Source organism: Nicotiana tabacum, chromosome 19 (assembly GCF_000715075.1).
Source record: "Nicotiana tabacum cultivar K326 chromosome 19, ASM71507v2, whole genome shotgun sequence".
Taxonomy (NCBI): Eukaryota; Viridiplantae; Streptophyta; class Magnoliopsida; order Solanales; family Solanaceae; genus Nicotiana; species Nicotiana tabacum.
Window position 1 is genome coordinate 89,234,935 of NC_134098.1, and position 20,330 is coordinate 89,255,264.

At 37.7% G+C, this 20,330-nt stretch overlaps 1 pseudogene; it reads right to left on the bottom strand.

The window, feature by feature from the left end:
• Positions 1-7,339: 7,339 nt before the first annotated feature.
• Positions 7,340-20,268, bottom strand: LOC107782699 (uncharacterized; annotated as a pseudogene).
• Between the last annotated feature and the right edge of the window lie 62 nt (positions 20,269-20,330).

Here is a 20,330-nt window from a genome sequence, read left to right on the forward strand (position 1 = left end):
TATACCCAGCTAATGAGAGAAAATGTGATATATCATTATTGACTCACCGTCTATACAACTCCAACCAAATTAAACTTTAATAATTATTATTAAATTATATGTTATATATAGTAATAGAGCACGCTAAGTAGTAGTGGTGGCATGGTAGTAGTTGCAGGCTTGTAGCAGTAATAGAAAAGAAGATACGCAGAGAATGCTAAGTAGCAGCAGTTTTGATGGTAGTGATACTAACTCTACTAAAGAAGATATTCAATAATACTAATAACAGTGATGATATTGACAAAAAAATACACTAATGATGATGATCTAACTGGTACTCCGTAGTTAATACTAGTTCATATTTATCGTCCTCCGAATATAATGCAATAAATCACAGAAGAGTGATACAATGAAGAATTGAAGTCTGCTTAGGGAGTTGTACGTAGAGTTTGCGGGATTGTAATTAACGGTTAAGTTGGTTAGAAGTCTGTATAGGTAAAGTTTGAAAGCAATACACTTAAGTCCTCGAAGTATTTTTTTATATTTCCTTTAGTCGTACAGAATTAGGTATGCTATTTTGGCAGTTAGTGTGTAGTGGAGGCATATATATCCGTGTACTTGCCCACTACTGATTATGATTGAAAATCCCTTTTCTATTTTTGCTTAACTTTATCTTTTAGTTGTAATTTTTATTCTTCTTTCGCTGGAACCTTAGCTGCCGCAACAGTGGTATCGGAGCAATTCCTCGGCTTTGCGAATAATGGATACTGAAATGAGTGAGGTCATGAATATGCTACACAAGATAGCAATGGAGGCGACTCAATTTACAGAGAAGCAGAACCATCTTGAAGCAAGTCACGAGCAGTCTTGCCAACATCACGAGTAAGCTATGAGCGAGATGAGAGAAGTACTCAATATGGTAATTCACGCAAGGAAGAGATCTGAACGAGATAAAGAATTAAGCTACAGTGGTGAAGAACAATATTCCCCTAACGACAAGCCTTTCGACCTTGGCGAGTTAGCTACACCTATCACTGTCAGGTTCAATATTTCGATTGCAACTGGAATGGGTAGTGAAAATTTAGGTAATGTTTCACCTCATGTTAGTGGACAAACTCAGATTTCTTTGCCTTTTGCTTCTAGTGTTCCAACTCCAGCTAGTGTACAGACCCAATATTCACCTAATGTATAAATTGGCCCTATATTCCAGCTTTTGTGATGCAGGTTTCCCATATGCTGCATAACACTAACCCACCATTCCAAAGCCACCATTCACGGGTGTCCACAACACAATCAATCCAATCTCATAACTAACACTTCCCACAACCCAGACCTATAGGGTCCCAACCACAACCTTTCTATGTCCAAACTGAGCCTCACAAAAAAAATCAGTTCCAGAACCTAGGAGCCCCTAGCAATGTGCCAACACCTTATAATTCCTACAACCAGAATGCCCAATTCCCATTTGCTTACAACACCACTACAACACATATTCCACCCTCATTGTACCACCAATTTCCCTATTCCATAACACCAACTTCCTATCAGAGCACATTCACAAATAACTACCCTCAGAACAACCCTCAAATACCACACAATAACCATAATGTCCCATTGCACAGGATACCCTTTACCAAATATACTAAGGTGGAATTCTCTAAATTCAATGAGGATGACTTGAGAACCTGGTTGTATAAGGTGGATCAAGTTTTTGCTGAAGAGGAATATTACCATACAACAGAGGATGAAACTAGTTTTCCTATATTTTGAAGTAGATGCCTTACGATGGCATTTGGGCTACATATGGAGTAGAGGACAGATGGGTCTTCCTACTTGGGAAGAGTACATATGGGTATTATGTGATAACTTTGGAGCTGAATACTCTAATCCTATGACAGAGATTATGAATATCAAGCATACATAAACAGTGAAGGATTACCAGAAGGCATTTGTTGGGGTGATGACTAGGCTGGATAGTTCAGTTGGGCATGCTATCAGCATCCTCCTGAACAACCTCAAGACAGAGCTTAGTCAGGCAGTGAAGGTTCGCAATCCCTGCACCTTGCCACAAGCCTACTACTTAGCAAGGCTACATGAGGCAAGTTTTGCTGCTCAAAGCAAAGCCATTAAGGGTTCCTCCACAGGTAACTCTGGTAATTGGTAGAAGAATCATACCAACACCTTTAAGAAACCTATCACTTCTAAGTTTGAAAACAACAGAAGAAAAATGCTAAGTCCAACAGAAATGGAGGAGAAGAGGTCTAAAGGACTATGTTTCTTTTGTGATAAGAAATATGTAGTTGGCCACAAGTGCCAAGCTAAAAGGCAATTATTCTTAATGGAATTGGAGACATAGAGGAAGAAGAAGAAATTGAGATGGAAATAGAGTTGGTAGAAGAAGAACATCAGGGAATAATAGAACTTCTTAAAATTTGTGCTATTTCACTGCATGCCTTAAATAAAACTATGGGTTAGCAGACTTTAAGAATGAAGGGATTCATAGAGAAGAAATCATTAGAGATCTTTATTGATTGTGGTTCCACTCACAACTTCATACATGAAGATGCTGCTAGAAGGTTAGGTTGCAAAATCAATAAGACCAAGCCCCAGTTAGTGCAAGTAGCAGATGGTAGGGAGGTACCAACAGATAGAGTATGTACATGGTTTTAATAGTTGATGCAAGGTGCAGTGTTCCAGGATGACTTCTTAGTGTTTCCCATTGGTAAGAGTGATGTAGTACTGGGAGTATAATGGCTCTAGCCCTTGGAGGACATCAAATTCAATTTCAGAAAGCTTATGATTGAATTTGAATACAAGGGAAAACTACTTACTCTGCAGGGAATACAACCCACCTTTAAAATTGTAAATGCTAAATCTTTGGAGAAAATATCAATAGGAGGTTCAAAAAATTTTATGATCAAAATAAGGACAAAAGAGAAGGAGGCAGAGGTGACAGAAGTCCTTGGGGAAGCTCATCTTGGGGAAGAACCTGTAGAGATCCAAGAAGTCCTTGATAAATATGTTAATGTATTTGGTGAGCCAACTCAACTACCCCCATCTAGAGGGGTATTTGACCATCATATTCCATTAGTAGAGGGTGATTTTTCAGTTATTTCCAGGCCGTACAGATACTCACCACTTCAAAATGATGTTATTGAATCCGTGGTGAGAGAAATGATGAATCAGGGAATCATCCAGTACAACTTAAGTCACTATGCATCACTTGTGGTGCTAGTAGGAAAAAAGATAGATCTTGGAGATTATGTGTAGATTATAGAGCCTTGAACAATGCAATTGTCAAGGACAAGTTCCCAATTCCTATTATTGAGGAACTATTGGATGAACTTGAGGGGGGGGGATCTCAATTCTATTCAAAGATAGATTTAAGGGCACGATATTATTTGATAAGAGTGGCCCCAACAGATGTCCCAAAACTGCCTTTAAGACACAGTCAGGGCACTATGAATACTTATATAGTCATGCCATTTGGCTTGACCAATGCACCTTCCAGCTTTCATGGATTAATGAACCGCATCTTTCAAGAACACCTCAAGAAATTCATCCTAGTGTTCTGTGATGACATCCTAATCTACAAAAAAAAGTTTGAAAGAGCATCTACATCATCTTGAGTTGGCATTTGAACTGCTGGTGCAACATCAACTCTTATCTAAGAAGAGCAAATATGTATTTTCTGCTAAAAGAGTAGAGTATTTATGACATTACATTTCTGCCGAGGGTGTGTCCACTGATCCTAAGAAAGTGGAAGCAGTAAGGTCATGGCCTGAACCACAATCTGTAACACAATTGAAGAGTTTTCTTGGATTAGCAAGGTATTATAGAAGATTTATCAGAGGGTATGAAATCATTAGTAAACCCCTCACTGATATGTTGAAGAATGATATTTTTTGTTAGAATGAGAATGCTAGTAAAGCTTTCCAGCAATTGAAGGAAGAACTCACCACAACACATGTCTTGATTCTGCCAGACTTCTCGTTGATGTTTGTAGTTGAGACCGATGCTTGTAATATAAGCATTGGAGCTGTTGTAATTCAGAAGGGACAACTAAATGCATTTATCAGTAAGGGATTATCAAAGCAGCATCAGTCTCTATCAGTATATGAAAAAGAACTCTTGGCTCTAGTCTTAATTGTGAGTAAGTTGTCTCAATATTTAACAACCAGACCATTTGCTGTTAAAACAAACCAAAAGGCTCTCAAGTTTCTATTAGAGCGGAAATTACACACAGAGACTCAGTTGAAATGGATTACCAAACTAATGCAGTATGACTTTGAAATTGAGTATAAGAAAGGAAAGGAGAACAAGACAGCAGATGCTCTATCTAGACTACCATTGGTGAAGGTTACTGCCATAATACTCTCCATTATGAAGACTGATCTGTTGGAACTGATTATGAAAAACTAGGATTTGGATGATGAATTGCAGGCACTAATCCAATCCCTAAAGGAGAAAAAAGATGTGGCAAAATAGTACACTTTCATTCATGAGCAACTAAGGAAGAATGAGAGGTTGGTAGTAGGACCTGATGATCAACTGAGAAAAGACATCTTGCAAGTCTGGCACAATACACTAGTATGAGGGAACTCAGGCATAGAAAACACTTACAGAAGGGTGTCTTCCCTCTTTTACTGGAAAGGCGTGAGAGAAGAGGTACATGACTATGTCAAAGCTTGTGAAGTCTCTCAGAGAAACAAGTATGATAATGCTCCATATCCTGGACTTTTGCAACCCCTGAAGATACAAGTAGCTACTTGGAGTAGCATTAATATGAATTTTATAGAGGGACTGCCCAAGTCAAAAAGAAAAATAATTATTTGGGTAGTGGTAGACAGGCTTACCAAATATGCTCACTTCATTGGACTTTCCCACACATACTCTGCCAATGATGTTGCCAAGCTTATTATGGACAATATCTTCAAACTTCATGGAATACTAGAGGATATAATCAGTGACAGAGATCCAATTTTTACCAGTAAAATGTTGCAAGAACTGTTCTCCATGATGGGAGTAACTCTCAACACTTCAACATCCTATCATTCTCTAACAGATGGGCAGACAGAGGTAGTGAACATGTGCCAAGAGACCTACCTGAGATGTTTCTGCTCAGATTCCCAATCGAATTGGTTCCAATTCTTAGATACAGCAGAATGGTGGTACAATACCACCTTTCATACTTCTATACATAGCACTCCCTATGAAGCACTATATGGTCAACCCCTACCTCTGCATCTTCCCTATGTGGCTGGTGGCTCTGGGGTAGAAGAAGTGGATAGAAGCTTGTCAACTAGAGAATTCAAGGTGCAATTGTTAAAGTATCACTTGAATAGAGATCAACAAAGGATGTTAGCACAAGCTAACAAACACATGTCGGATAGACAATTTAAGGAATAGGATTTGGTTTATCTAAAAATCCAACCTTATGGGCAGATTTCTGTGTCTGGGAAGCACTTTTCCAAACTATCTGCTAAGTATTATGGCTCTTATCAGATCCTACAGAAAATTGGCACTGTGGCTTATAAGTTATCTCTTTCTTCCCATCTTCTCTTACACCCCACCTTTTATGTATCTTAACTCAAACCATGATATGAGCTTCCAACAACCATTACTCACCCTCTTGTCATAGAGTTATCTGGTCCTTACTGTCCTCAATGTACTTGTCCATTACTGATTATGAATGAAAATTCCATTTCTCTTTTTGCTTAACTTTATCTTTTAACTGTAATTTTTATTCTTCTTTCGCTGAAACCTAGTTGCCGCAACAAAGAGATTCATTACGGAAGCGGCTTAAATATTCACACTTACTTTTTTTTTTTCCAATGATGACCTTTTCTGGTAAAACTGAAAGATCAGTTGATTGTTTCTTTAATTAATATATATCCACCCAGACAAGGGTTATCTAAAAGGGGAAAAAAGAAAAACTCGAACAGTATTGGATTAATAGGAAACTAGAAGCTGGTAAGTGTCTGACGTGAGAGTCAGAATTTTTAACTTTTGGGTCCGCAATTCTAATCTTTTTAAGTTATTGAGTTCTAAATTAATAATTTGTGCAAATTCAATAATTATTTTAATACAAATATGAATTTTGAATCAAAATTACTGAGTTCGGCCGAACCTTTTCCCAGTAGTCTAGCTCTACCCCTGTAAGTATCGCCATTTTGTTTTGACGTATTTTCAGATAAATGCACACTTTGAATACTCGAAGTTCAGACTTTGAATTATAGGCCAGAGAAAAGCTCGAAGTTGCATGACAAGGCCTGGTACGAAGGCAACACTGTGAATATCTACTTCCGAACTAAAGAAAATATTACTGTACCATTTTTTACCAAAAAAGGATGCAAATAAGATAGTTTAACCATTGATAGACTACTAAGGCTCAGAGTTTAGTGGTATGAGTGAAAGTCTTTTACACGATAGGTGCAGTTTCAATTCCCATTGCCCCCTTCCCCTTCCCCTTCCCCTCCCCTTATGTAAAAATGTGAAGGAAAAAAAAAACACCTTAATAAAAAAACAGACAGAACATGTCCAACATAGTACGATTGCACAGTATGCTAAATATACGCTGATCCTGATCATAAGAAGCTATTTGCAAGTGAGCTGCGTAATAGATTACTATTATTTATTACGTACTACTTACATTATCATGGAAAAAGCATCGGACGGTTGACCTTACAAAAGCAGTTGGAACTCTTCATTATTATGCTGTCTTTGTATTGTGTTAAGATCATCTAAGTGTTGTCTTTGTATTTGTTATGATCTAATGATGTCTTTGTGTTGTGTTATGATCTTAGTGTTGTCTTTGTATTTTGTTTTCCTTGGAAACTATGTCTGGACCCTTGACTGAAGAAAAAGAATATGAATAAAGTGTGTTATTGGTTTGTGGCTAATTAATTATCTTCAATGATGCTTAATAAATGTATGGATAAAGCAAATATATTTCCATAAGCGTTATTTTTAATTAAATCAATTAATTTACAAAAAGCGCTAAAATGTTTGTCACACAAGACATGTGAAGATTATGTATTCAAAGTATGAAAAGAGAACCAAAAATATACTTTGTAAGGTTTAACATTTTGCAGTAAAATAGACTTTAGAATATTTTTATTGGATATGAGTAACGACACAATATATGACTGGAAATAACTTGTCATTAATTAACCCCTTAACAACACATGGGTCCTCCTCCGATGTAGTGGAATTGGTAACTAATCAGTCACACGAGTGAGATAACTTGTACTGATTAACCCCGTGTGATTATATTATTATTGTTATTATAATTCTTCAACAAGATCATGACACATATAGCCTTTTGTTAGTACAAAGGCATCAGATGATGTTTCTTATTTTATGAGCGAAATTTAGCTTTGTAATCACTCCAAAGTTGATCAACCGTATTCCCAATCAAGTCAACAAAGAACTGATTACTATAGCCATTTCTCATCTTTTGGTTAAGTTGTGCCACGAATCCATTTCTTAAGCTGTTGCAGTAATCAAGAAATCGAACAGTCACGTCGTATCCATGGTTCCATCGGTCGCCCCGGCCTGGATTCACCCAATGGCTATGTGCGAGACCGGCTTTGAGCCTCACATAATCAGCAATTCCTTCAATTAATCCTCCGGGTGCCCCACCATTCCCATTCCACTGCCAAACGCGGGTGCTATCGTGGAACAATACTCCAGTAATCTCTCTTGACGTCATCGGAGTAGCAAAGATGGATTTAAGATTTAAATATTATAGAGCAAAACTTAATACTCTCCTGTTTTATATGCTTTATATTTTTTTAGTCCATTTAAAAAAGAAATATCACATTTTTTCTGTGACCATAAGATTCAAATGGTTTATTCTTTTATATTAGTTTTCTCATATGTTGGTCAATTGACCAAATCTATTAAATTACTATGCCTAGTTTAGTATATGTTTCTTTTATCATCTCATTTATCATTCAAGGTTTGTATTGATAGCTTCCGCATGACGCCTTGTTATTTTTGATCGCAACAAATGGTATCAGAGTCAGTGGTTCAGAGCTAGATCGAAGACAGGTTCAAGGCGGGTTCGAATCAAGCTATAGCCAATCTAATGATAATGAAGATTTTTATCAAAAGAAAAAAGTCAAGAGTACCACATGTGGAGGCAAATTTCAATCATACTTTCAAAACTCATGTTGCTACATATTTAAAAGGAAAATATTTTTAACCCATAAAAAAAATGTTATACACAACTGTGATGTCCTAAAAATGTCATATTTAATTTAAACATTCATTTTTGTATTTTATGAAGATGTTGGGAGCTTACCTACTATGAGTTACGTATCACCGGAATAGTTGATGTTAATGTCGTTCATTTTCTAGAAATATATTGCTTATGAGGCCACTATTAGTATTGTTTTCATGTTATGTTACATTGATTGGATTATGTATGTATTGTTAGGATTGGTTTCTGGGATTCTCTGGCAGGTGGATAGGCTCAGTTAGAAAGGAAGCTCTGGCGAAATTTTTTGAAATTTTGGGAGTTAGTAAAATTCGGGAAATTGAAATGTGCGAAAGAAGAGATAAGTTATGTTATTTATTTGGGGGCGGACTCTACTTCTCATTCGAGGACTATTAATATGATGGACACCTATTGGATATGATAATAAGTGTACGAGGCATATTATAAGTGATATAAGGTCTAAGGAAAGCCCTAAGTCTAAGCCAAGTTAGAAACTTTCATAATAGACTAAAGTTCCAAATGAGTACGCATAAGATAACACTTTGGACGAGCATATCTACATATATATAAGGAGTTATATGATGGATAGCCTATCAAATGAAAGATCTTCGAGTCTAGTTTCTAACTCTTCAAACCGTTTGTCATTTGAATATGTATACAGAAAGTTATGGCCATTTTACTGGACCTGTGTCATATGCACGTCCACACATATTTGAGACTTTCTGCCTCATGTGCGCGGCCACTTGCCCAGGTGTGCGGCTGCACACGTAGGAGCTCATTTAATACCCTCAAGGCCGGGTAGGGAGAGGGGTTAAGTCATTTTTGAGCCAAAACCTAATATTTTTAGAGAGAAGTGAGAGTGTTCTAGAGAGAGGAAGAAGCTCAAGTGTCTTGTTCATCAAATCTTGCTCAAGCCTTGAAATCCAACAAGAAATTTCTCAAGTTCTTCATCTAAGAGGTAAGGTTTCATATCCTAGTGTTTCAGTTTCGGATTTGGAGAGAAGATGATTGATTAGGAGTATAATTCTTGGGCGTAAGAATATTATTTATATATGCTTATACCAATAAGGTTTGTGGAAAGATTTTTGAGTTTAAATGGGTAAAGATTGGGTTGAAAATGGTAGAAATCTTCAAAGACTTTAATTTAAGATTTGAAGGTTCATTCGACATCGGAATTTGATAATTTTTATATGGTTGGACTCGTCTCGGAACGGGTGTTCGAATTTCGTAAGTTTTTTTGAGATTCGATACGTGGGCCCTACTAATGATTTTAAAAATAAATTTCGGATTTTAATCTGAAAAATTAGTAAATTCATATGGAATTAATTCCTACGAATTGTATTGAGTATATTGAATTTTTTATGCCTAGATTTGAGGATTTCGGACACTAATTCGCGAGGCAAAGGTTTATTGGATTCATGAATTTGGTTGCAGAGCGAGGTAAGTGTCGTGGTTAACCTTGACTTGAGGGAATAGAACCCTTAAATTATTTGCTATGTGAATTTCATGTGTAACGATGTATAGGCAAGGTGACGAGTGCCTATACTTTGTCAAATTAATTATTTGCTTAATTATTTTAACATCTTAAATTATTTAGGACACAAATTAATTGTTATAATAATTGTTTCTCTCATATTCCTTGTCAAATATCAATTCTTGAATTCCTGCAATAATTGCTACATGTTTATTTGATTTATTTGATTTAATTTCTACGTGACATTTAGTATATTAAATATTATACTGTCTATTTTCTCCTTGATTTCCACAATTAATTGATATTTGTCATTGTTTGTTTCATAAATGAATTATAATTATTGTATGCCTTGATGCTTAATAGTTTTTCATTGAACATGGTATTTATTGGAGTATTTTTATTACATTTAAGAGTTGTTAAAAAATATGGGGGGATCGGATTGCACGCCGCAACGGAAATAAAAATAAATATATTGGGGGATCGAGTTGCACGCCATAATAGAGTTGTTTAAAGTTTATATTGGGGGATCGGGTTGCACGCCACAATAGATTTATTTAAAGTTTATATTGTTGGAGCGGGTTGCACGCAGCAACGAAAATTTATTGAGAATTATATTATTGGGGCGGGTTACACGCTGCAACAGAATTGATTGAAATGAATATATTGGAGGAACGAGTTGCACACCGCAACAGAATTAATTGAAATGAATATATTGGAGGATCGGATTGCATGCCGCAACAGAATTGAATATGAATATATTGTGGGATCGGGTTACATGCCGCAACGGAAACTGATTGAAATAATAATTGGTTATGACTGTCGAGTTGGCTTCAATTATTGAAAAGAGATACATATTTTATTTCTATTATTGTTATTATTATTATTATTGCGTACATGTTAATGTATGTGACCTGCCTTAGCCTCGTCACTACTTCGTCGAAGTTAGGCCCGGCAGTTACCAGTACATGGGGTCGGTTGTACTGATACTACACTCTGCACTTTTTGTGCATATTTCGGAGTTTGTCCCAACGACATACTGTAGATTTGCCCGGATACAGCTATCAGTGGAGACTTGAGGTATAACTGCACAACGTTCGCAGTTCTGAAGTCCCCTTCTATATTATCTCAGTTGTGTATTATATTTCAAACAGCTTGAATTTTATTCAGACCTTTATTTGTATTATTCTAGAAGCTCGTGCACTTATGACTCATGTTCTAGGATGGTATTTAGATATCGCGATTATTATGGAATATTCACTTTATTTCCGCATTTATTTTTTTGTAATTAATTAATATAATTATTTTGTTAAAATGGCTAATTATATTCTAACGTTGGCTTGCATAGCAAGTGAAATGTTAGGCGCCATCCCGGTCCCAAATGTGAGAATTTTGGGTCGTGACAGTTGGTATCAGAGCACTAGGTTACATAGGTCTCACGAGTCACGAGAAAGCTTAGTAGAGTCTGAAGGATCGGTACAGAGACGTTTGTACTTATCTCTAAGAGGCTATGACGTTTAAGAACAATATCACTTCTTTCATTCCTTATCGTGCGACATTGATTTAGCTTGAAACATATATCTCGTATTCCTTTGTATCCACTCGTGTATGACATTGTGCACTCGGTATCAATTGTGCGTCGACGGTTCGTGATGCCGCAGATGGACTACGAGGGAGCCAGAAATGCTCAAACATTACCTCAACATGTGTGTTTGACTAAAGATGCGGACGCATTGAGAGACAACCCAGTGAATCATGTGGGGGGTGCAACGGACCTTGACATCTGGTTGATTTATACAAGCTGTGAAGGTTAGTATTGTGGATCATCGGATGTGGTGAACTATGACTTTGCGCCGAGTGGGGGAAGTCCACTATCAATGGATGGATTGAGGGGTCATGTGTTATATCAGTTTTGGCTTGAAATATATATATGTGATACTGAATGGTTCCCCAAAAATTTACACATGTTTAAGGCCTGAGCTTTTTGTAGAGGACAAGAGTGGGTTGCTCTAATGGTGAGCACCCTCCACTTCCAACTAAGAGGTTGTGAGTTCAAGTCACCCCAAGAGCAAGGTGGGGAGTTCTTGGAGGGAGGGAGCTGAGGGTCTATCGGAAACAACCTCTCTACCCCTGGGTAGGGGTAAGGTCTGCGTACAAACTACCCTCCCCAGACCCTACTAGTGGGATTATACTGTGTTGTTGTTGTTGTTGATAAGGTTGGGACTTGCGGTATGTCCTCCTACTTAATAATCCTATACTTCAATACCAAAGGAGTTAGAAAAACAACTTTAAATTTACAGAAGGTCTACTTAGCGTGGACGTCATGGTTGCGAATTTGGGGGTGTTTCGGAGAAAGTATGGTAGTTGACGAGATTCTAAACTATGTGGTTCGTGCCAAGATTTGTCTGTATGGAGCTCTACTTTTGTGATTGTTGTGTATAAATAGGGGTAAGGGTTACCCCAAAGAAGATTCGAAGAGTATGCTAAGAAATGGGTCAGCTCAACAGTGTTGAGTCAGCATAACAAAAGAAGAAATTGGCATTGGGAGAGATTATTCTCCGCAGGTGTCTGTGGCAAGCCTATGAAGAGGGCAGACCAGCCAATGCAACACCGCCCACTTGGCTCAGTTCTCAGAAATACTTTTGAAAGAGTTTATTTCCCGGACTCTCCGTAATGCGTGGCGCATAGGGTTTGAACGGTTGCGTTAGGTCACCATGACAGTGTCATAATATGCCATCAGGTTTAATAAGTTAGCCCGTCATATTTATATTTTGCTTCCTACAGACAGAGAGCGAGCCCACAGACTCTTTAAAGGACTCAATTATGATCGTAAAATTTTGTACGACTCGGGAGCTACATGATGATACTTCATTTCCGCTAGTGATAGAAATTGACAAGATATTAGAACGTGTTCGGGGTGAGGAAAAAGGAAACTAAGGAGACCAAGACATCTCGAGGTCCTGGGGGATTCAATGGATTCTACTCTGCGAGTATAAATCATTATAGCGAGGAGCTCGGGCAGTCGGCCAGCCCAGTCTGTACATCGGATTAATCGGGGTGCTCCAGTAAGTTCTTTTAGTGCACCACTGACATGAGTTTCCTACAATGGTTGTTCAAGTTATCTGGCACAGATTCGGTATGAGCAGCCAAACCCGCAAATGGGTTGTTATGAATGCGGTGATACTAGGCACATCATGAGAAAATTGTCCCAGACTTGGGAGAGACATATTTCATCAAAGCACTCAGGCTACGTGCCGCATTGCAGTTACTACACCACCCACACGACTAGTTAGGGGTGGAGGACAGACAGGTAGAAGGCATCCTAGAGGTGGAGGCCCAGCCGTTGATATATTTGTTTTATGGTATGGCGGAGGTCGCTACATTAGATGGTGTCATTACAGGTACAACCTCGATTTAATATAAAAGAATAATTTCCTTAACTTGATTTGGTTCTGAGTATTGAGACAAGTCCTCCTATTGTGCTCCACTTATGAGTGAGCTTCGTAATTCTATAATCTACTAATGTGTTTACTCCTGTTGGGAGGTTCTATGGAGATAACTACGCCTATCATTCCATGTTGGTCACTAATAAGAGCTGTGAGGCTAAAGGTGGCTTTCTGTCACTCATTTCGGTAAGTTTTGATGTAATTTCCGGATAAATAATTATAAATTATGAATTATATGCCCTATCGGTGTGGGGTTCATTATGTGTTGTGATTTTGTTTAACATAAATTATTTAAAAGGAGAAAATGGAAATTTTCGATTGGCACAATGTGCATATTACTTGTGATTCAGAACTGAGGACAAGATCCTCGCATTTTAATATAAATTGATATGTTTAAACCGGGATACGAGCTGCGGTGGAAGTTATACAAGGACGAGATCCTTGTGATGAAAATTCTTGTGTTTAAATTCTCCCTTGTGAAATTAAATTTGTACTATAGTACTAATAGGGAGTCATGCCTATTAGGCTTAATTGAAAATTCTTGTATGAAATTCTCTGTGCATACTTGCCAAATTCGTGTTGTAATTATTGAGTTTTAACCTATGAGGTAGGTGCCCGCCCAGGTGGCGTTAAATGTGACTCGTTAATTTGGGTAAATAATTATGAGGTCTTCATGCCTCACATCTCGTTATCAGTATTGTGAAGGTTTGCAACGAGATTTTTGTTAACATAAAGTTAATTGACGATTTTGTAATTAATTATGAACAACTATTAAGACCAGATTGACCCAGAAGAGTGACCCATTTACATGGTCAGACGAGTGTAAGTTGAGCTTTCAGAAGCTTAAGACCGCTTTGACTACAGCGCCAGTGTTGGTATTACCCACAGGTTCAGGATCTTATACGGTGTATTATGATGTATCTCGCATTGGGCTTGGTGCAGTATTGATGCAAGATAGCAAGGTGATTGCATATGCGTCACGGCAGTTGAAAGTTCATGGGAAGAATTATCCCGTTCATGACTTAGAATTTGCAGCCATTGTTCATGCGCTGAATATTTGGAGGCATTACCTTTATGGTGTCTCGTGTGAGGTATTTACTGATCATCGTAGCCTACAGTATCTGTTCAAACAAAAAGATCTTAATTTGAGGCAGAGAAGATGGTTGGAACCTTTGAAAAACTATGATATCACCATTTTATATCATCCCAGAAAGGCCAATGTGGTGGTCGATGCTTTGAGTAGAAAGGCTGTGAGTATGGGCAGCCTTGTGTATATTCCGGTTGGTGATAGGCCGTTAACTTCAGATGTTCAGACTTTGGCCAATCAATTCGAGAGGTTAGATGTTTCAGAACCCAATCGGGTTCTAGCCTGCTCAATCACTCGGTTTTCTTTATATGAGCGCACCAAAGAGCGACAATATGATGATCCTCATCTGCTTGTACTTAAGGACACGGTGCGACACGGTGGTGCCAAGCAGGTTGATGTGGGAGATGATGGAGTTTTGCGGATGCATGGTCGTATTTGTGTTCCTAATGTGGATGGGCTTCATGAATTAATTCTTGAGGAGGCCCCCAATTCCCGGTATTCTATTCATCCGGGTACTGCCAAAATGTATCAAGTTTTGCGGCAACATTATTGGTGGAGGAGAATGAAAAGGGATATAGTTACATATGTAGCTTGGTGTCTGAATTGTCAACAAGTTAAGTACGAGAATCAGAGACTTGGTGGTTTGCTTCAGAAGTTAGAAATTCCTGAGTGGAAGTGGGAGCGTATCACTATGAATTTTGTTGTTGGGCTCCCACGGACTCAGAGAAAGTTCGACGCAGTATGGGTCATTGTGGACAGGTTGACCAAGTCGACACATTTTATTCCAGTAGCAGTTACCTATTCTTCAGAGCGGTTAGCGGAGATTTACATCCGCGAGATTTTTTGCCTTCATGGTGTGCCTGTGTCTATCACTTCTGATCGAGGTACACAGTTCACCTCGCACTTCTGGAGGGCTGTACAGCATGAGTTAGGCACGCGGGTTGAGTTGAGTACAATATTTCATCCACAGACAAACGGACAATCAGAACGCACTATTCAGATATTGGAATATATGCTTCGCGCTTGTGTTATAGACTTTGGAGGTTATTGGAATTAGTTCTTGCCACTTGCGGAGTTTGCCTATAATAATAGCTAACAGTCGAGCATTCGAATGGCTCCATATGAAGCATTATACGGGAGGCGATGTCGTTCGCCAGTTGGCTGGTTTGAACCAGGAGAGGCTCGGTTGTTGGGTACCGATTTGGTACAGGATGCCTTGGATAAGGTCAAGATTATTCAGGATAGACTTCGCACAGCTCAGTCTAGGCAAAAGAGTTATGCCGACCATAAGGTTCGTGACTTTGCATTCATGGCAGGAGAAAAAGTATTGCTCCGAGTTTCACTTATGAAAGGTGTAATGAGATTCAGAAAGAAGGGCAAGTTGAGCCCTAGGTATATCGGACCCTTTGAAATTCTTGAAAGAGTGGGTGAAGTAGCCTACATGCTTGCGCTACCACCTAGTTTATCAGCAGTTCATATGGTGTTTCATGTATCCATGCTTCAGAAATATCATGATGATCCGTCTCATGTATTAGACTTCAGCTCAGTTCAATTGGACAAAGATTTGACTTATGAGGAGGAGCCGATAGCTATTCTAGCTTGGCAGGTCCGTCAGTTGAGGTGTAAGAGTTATCCTTCAGTTCGGGTACAATGGAGAGGTCAGCCGATTGAGGCAGCTACCTGGGAGTCCGAGTTGGACATATGGAGCAAATATCCACATCTTTTCACCAGCTCAGGTACTTCTCTAATTCCGTTCGAGAACGAACGTTTGTTTTAGAGGTGGAGAATGTGATGACCCAAAAATTTCATCTTTAATTTAAACATTCATTTATGTGTTTTATGAAGATGTTGGGAGCTTACCTGCTATTAGATACGTATCACCGGAATAGTTGATGTTAATGTCGTTCATTTTCTAGAAATATATTGCTTATGAGGCCACTGTTAGTATTGTTTTCATGTTATGTTACGTTGATTGGATTATTTATATGTTGTTAGGATTGGTTTCTGGGATTCTCTGGCAGGTGGATAGGCCTAGTTACAAAGGAAACTCTGCCGAAACTTTTGGAAATTTTAGGAGTTAGTAAATTTCGGGAAATTGCAATGTGCGAAAGAAGAGATAAGTTATGTTATGTGTTTGGGGGCGGACTCTACTTCTCATTCGAGGACTATTAACATGATGGACACCTATTGGATATGATAATAAGTGTACGGGGCATATTATAAGTGATATGGGTTCTAAGAAAAGTCCTAAGTCTAAACCAAGTTGGAAAATTTCATAATAGACTAAAGTTCCAAACACACACACACACACACACACACACACACACACACACACACACACACACACACACACACACACACACACACACACACACACACACACATATATATATATATATATATATATATATATATATATATATATATATATATATATATATATATATATGATATACATATAAAATTAAAGCCCTTTGAGTCTAGTTTCCAACGCATCAAACCATTTGTCATTTGGATATGTATACAGAAAGTTATGGCCATTTTACCGGACCTATGCCATATGCACGCCTAGATGCACGGCCGCGCACAGAAGAGGTGTTTCTGCCTTGATGCGCGGCCACTTGCCCAGGTGCGCGGCCGCGCACGTAGGAGCTCATTTAATACCCCCAAGGCCGGGTAGGGAGAGGTGTTAAGTCATTTTAGAGCTAAAACCTGATATTTTTAGAGAGAAGTGAGAGTGTTCTAGAGAGATGAAGAAGCTCAAGTGTCTTGTTCATCAAATCTTGCTCAAACCTTGAAATCCAACAAGAAATTTTTCAAGTTCTTCATCTAAGAGGTAAGGTTTCATACCCTAGTTTTTCAATTTCGGATTTGGAGAGAAGATGGTTGATTAGGAGTATGATTCTTGGGTGTAAGAATATTATTTATATATGCATATACCAATAAGGTTTGTGGGAGGATGTTTGAGTTCAAATGGGTAAAGATTGGGTTGAAAATGGTAGAAATCTTCAAAGACTTTAATTTACGATTTGAAGGTTCATTTTTACATCGGAATTTGATAATTTTTGTATGGTTGGACTCGTCTTGGAATGGTAGTGTTCGGATTTCGTATGTTTTTTCGAGATTCGAGACGTGGGCCCCACTTATGATTTTTAAAATGAATTTCGAATTTTAATCCGAAAAATAGTAAATTCATATGAAATTAATTCCTACGAATTGTATTGAGTATGTTAAATTGTTTATGACTAGATTTGAGGATTTCAGACACTAATTCGCGAGGCAAAGGTTTATTGGATTCATGAATTTGGTTGCAGAGCGAGGTAAGTGTCGTGGTTAACCTTGATTTGAGGAAATAGAACCCTTGAATTATTTTCTATATGAATTTCATGTGTAACGATGTATAGGCAAGGTGACGAGTGCCTATACTTTGTCAAATTAATTATTTGCTTAATTATTTTAACATCTTAAATTATTTAGGACACAAATTAATTGTTATAATAATTGTTTTTCTCATATTCCTTGTCAAATATCAATTCTTGAATTCCTGTAATAATTGCTACATGCTTATTTGATTTATGTGACTTAATTGCTATTTGACATTTAGCATATTAAATATTATACTGCCTATTTTCTCCTTGATTTTCACAATTAATTGCTACTTGTTATTGTTTGTTTCATAAATGAATTATAATTATTGTATGTCTTGATTCTTAATAGTTTCTCATTGAACGTGGTATTTATTGAAGTATTTTTATTACATTTAAGAGTTGTTAAAAAATATGGGGGGATAAGGTTGCACGCCGCAACGAAAATAAAAATAAATATATTGGGGGATCGGGTTGTACGCCGTAACAGAGTTGTATAAAGTTTATATTGGGGGATCGGGTTACACGCCACAACAGATTTATTTAAAGTTTATATTATTGGAGCGGGTTGCACGCCGCAACGGAAATTTATTGAGGAACTATATTGTTGGGATGGGTTGCACGCGGCAACATAATTGATTGAAATGAATATATTGGAGAAACGGGTTGCACGCCATTACAGAATTAATTGAAATGAATATATTGGAGGATCGGATTGCATGCCGCAACAGAATTGAATGTGAATATATTGTGGGATCGGGTTGCTCGCTGCAATGGAAACTGATTGAAATAATAATTGGTTATGACTCTCGAGTTGGCTTCAATTATTGAAAAGAGATACCTGTTTTATTTCTATTATTGTTATTATTATTATTATTGCGTACAGGTTAATGTATGTGACCTGCCTTAGCCTCGTCACTACTTCGTCGAGGTTAGGCTTGACACTTACTAGTACATGTGATCGGTTGTACTGATACTATACTCTACACTTTTTATCCAGATTTCGGAGTAGGTCCCAACGGCATACTGTAGATTTATCCGGATACAACTACCAGTGAAGATTTGAGATATAACTGTACAACGTTCGCACTTCCGAAGTCCCCTTCTATATTGTCTCAGCTGTGTATTATATTTCAAACAGCTTGAATTTTATTCAGACCTTTATTTATATTATTCTAGAAGCTCGTGCACTTGTGACTTCAGTTCTGGGATGGTATTTAGATATCACGATTATTATGGATTATTTACTTTATTTCAGACTTTATTTCCGCATTTGTTTTCTTGTTATTAATTAATTTAAATTTTTTGTTAAAATGGCTAATTATATTCTAACGTTGGCTTGCCTAACAAGTGGAATATTTGACGTCATCACGGTCCCGTAGGTGAGAATTTCGGATCGTGACAACAACTTTATCTAAAATTATAATATTCAAAAATATTTTTTATCTTTTAAATGTCGTATTTGGTCAAATTATAATATATAAAATGAGACAGAGCGAGATATGCATATGTTAGTACTACTACTACTATTTTATCTCTCTCTATATAATAATCTCTCTATATATATAGACAATTCAATTTTTGAATTTAAAATAGCAGTCATTGCTTAACTATATATTGAGTTCATGTATGTGTACCTGGCATTAACATGAATCTCATCGTTTCTAGTGTAAGCTTAGGTTTGATAAATGGGCGGGTTGGGCTGAATTTGGACGGATCAAGATGGGTTAGGTCAATAAATGGGTCATTGCCCAACTCAGCTCAAAGTTTACTTGGGCTAAGATGGGCTAAACAATAGGTCATAGCACAACCCGCCCAACTTGACCCATATTTTAGAACCATGCTCATTTTGTATAAACAAAGCATTTTACCTTTTATTCACCTATGTATAAAAGGTAAATAAATACTATTAGCATTTTGAGAATTAAAATATATTCTCTTAAATAACAAATTAGTATTTAAAATGTGTAAGTTGAAAACTATTTTGCGGGGTGGGTGGTGCAGGAAAACCAAAAAACAGAAAACAGAAAATTGAAAATACAAAAAAGTAAAAAAAAAAATGCGGAGGGGTGGGGGGTTTGGGTGGGGGGTGGTGCAGAAAAACGAAAAAACAGAAAACAGAAAATTGAAAATACAAAAAAAAAAAAAAAATTGGGGGGTGGGGGTGGGTGGTAACTAAGTAAATTTCTAGATAAGTTGGGTTGGGATCCCTTTGTTTTGGGGTGAGTTTCATGGGTTGTATTTGGGCTACTTCATGGGTTAGAATGAGTTACAAAAAATAATGGGTTAACGTGGGCTCAGCCCAAATTGACCTATGAGCTAAAATGTTGTAGCCCAACCCATTAATCTTTGGGTGAGTTGGTCGGCTTGGATGTGTTTGGGCTCAAATTGCCACATCTGTGTGCAAGCTACTAATCTGTCGATGTCGTCGACGTACATGCTTACCTTTTGCACGTTTTTGCGGTCAGTCGGAGAATTCTGTTGGAAGGTATCCCATATGAACGAAGTAGCAGCTGCCAGTATTTGCTGACTATATTGAGCACCGATATCTCGGTTGAAACAGGCACCGCCGGCGGTATTTGCGACCGTGTTGGTCACAGAGTACTCCACTGCATGGATTTTTTGGGTGAATATTGCCGGGACAAATAGAGAAGAAATGAAGAAAATCTTGTGAGCCATGGCTAATTTGCTAAGCGAGTGATATGGTCTCTAAGAAGATGATCATTTATATAGTACTTCAATATACTTAATAAATAGT